Source organism: Nymphalis io, chromosome 17, assembly GCF_905147045.1.
Source record: "Nymphalis io chromosome 17, ilAglIoxx1.1, whole genome shotgun sequence".
NCBI lineage: Eukaryota > Metazoa > Arthropoda > Insecta > Lepidoptera > Nymphalidae > Nymphalis > Nymphalis io.
The window spans coordinates 10,000,001-10,002,454 of NC_065904.1; positions in this window are offsets into that span (position 1 = coordinate 10,000,001).

Here is a 2,454-nt window from a genome sequence, read left to right on the forward strand (position 1 = left end):
CTTCAAAACTAGACTCTGCACATAGCCTCACAACCTTTAGCATTATTAACGTTAACATTTATTCTAATTCCAACATAGTATAGCCATCACAATTAATCTTAAAATTTAGAAGAGGTTTAAACATTTACGGAGATAAAAAACTTTAACATTGAATTTGGCCATAATGTTTGACTTATATGAAGCATAATTGGTTCTATCCGCCTGTTAAATTAAGGTAAAGATGTATAAGGTAAGGTTTCGACGGTAATAAGCTGTTATTCTTTATGAGCTCAAATATAACCGCAAGGGTGGGATATTTAGATAAATTATAAACCATCTCGACAATGCCCTGTTTATTCGACACTAAAAGGGTTGCCGAGTTAAATTAAAGCGAACGCTATTAGGCCTGTAACACATTTGAGAATTAATTTTAAAATTTAATTAATTATGAATAAACGTAAAGGTCTACAATAGTAATTTTCATAAATATAGTGGCTTTCATATTTAATAAAATTTCGAACTAATAAAAATAAAATAAACGTTAGTTGAATTTACATGAATATGCGTGAATATCTTGCACAGATACATAGCAAAAATATTAGGTCCTTTCATATGAAATTGGCGTTCTGTGCGGGAGAAATAGTCTTTTTTTTTGTAAACTATATTTAATTAATCAAAGTATGCACCGTTGTTATCTATGCACTTTTGCCATCTCATAGGTAGTTCATTGATCCCTTTACCAAAAAAACCATAGGGGTGAGAATCAATAAACTCTTTGAAGGCGGCTTGGACTGCCGCATTGTAACAAGTTGTCCAAATTCCGGAAAAATGGTAATCTGTTGGAGCAAGTGTCCGGGCAATACGGTGGATGTCGCAGATATTCCAATTGTAGCTCATCTAAGTTAGTGGTTGTTTGTTGTGCAGTGTGTGGTCTAGCGTTGTCGTGAAGCAGCAGTGGCCTAGAGCGATTGACCAATCTCGGTTGTTTAGCAGCTAGTTCTTCCTTTATGGTTTGCAATTGCTGACAATCAGCCGCAATCGTTTGGCCAGATTTTCTCAAAATTTTTCAGAATTAAAACGTTGAAACCAAAAACGTACCGTGCTTTCTTTTGCGACAACAGCACCGTATACGTCATTAATTCTTCGAGCTGTTTCTGCAGCACTGGTGCCATGGTAAAACTCGTACTCGTAAATATACCGATATTTCATGTTTTCGATTGTGCGGTAATAAGCGACGCCGAAGAAAAAATAATGAGGAAGAAACAAATGAATGACTGTTTCAAAACTCAAAAGTACCAGCTAAATGAATTTATGAATTTCAATTTGGAATTCTTAACCAAAGAGGAGATACTTCAGATCAAAGTCATGATACTTCAGATCATATGTAAGCACCTAATACTAAAAGTACAATATTGCGACATAACTATATTATTATTAACTGAAGAAAAACACTTATTACTGACAGAATTGTTTATTTTAATGTCAAACGGGGACACGAAAATACATAATTTGCATAAATGTACTTGTATCGATAAAGTTTTAAATTTTACATAGTAATAACATTCATTCATTTCATTCATGTCAGTTCAGTGTTGTGACAGTCATTATGTTTTACGCATTTACGAAATTAATATAAATTATGAGTTGTGTTATTTTGTAATTGAGTTTTAGGTAAATAAATTTATTAATGTTATATTATATCAAGAAAACAAACCGACGTGGGTGTGTCCTCGCCCTAACAATTTGTAAATTAAGAACAAAATTTCGCAGAACCAATTATAATCACACATCTTACTGTAATAAAATGAAAATACGTCCGTCATGATCCTTCCGTTTGATAGGTTCATACTATTAGTGGAAAATAATGGGTTCGTCAGTTATTTAGTTAGTTTCAGATAAGGTATTATATTTACTGTTGTTTAGTTATATAGTTTTAGTTATTTACTTATTTTTACAGTTATTTAGTTATTATTAGCTAAAGTATCATATTTATTGATTGTATTGCATTGTGCAATTTCGTCTGGTTAGGTACCACCCACTCCTCAGATGTTCTACCGCAAAACAGCAGTACTTGGTATTGTTGTGTTCCGGTTTGAAGGGTGAGTGAGCCTGTGTAATTACGCACATTAAAAACACTAATTAAGCACATTAAAATTATTTTGTCCTTGCACTGATTCAATACTGCGATCCCCTTTAAAAATCCAGGTGTTCTACTGGTGGCATACATACATTTTGGCTCTTACTCTCATCATATCTTGCTTCTATATTAAATTAATTATTATTAGTATCACTTAATAATAAATAAATCGTATAATAAAACTAATAAATCGACATAATTTAAAGTATAAATCCGTCACAGTACTCCATTTTGAAATATAATATTAGTAGCCACCTATCCTAATCTCGCGCATGTAGAAAAAGGGTCGACATAGACCGTTTATTTTATAGTGTAGGATATACATACATACATAGAAT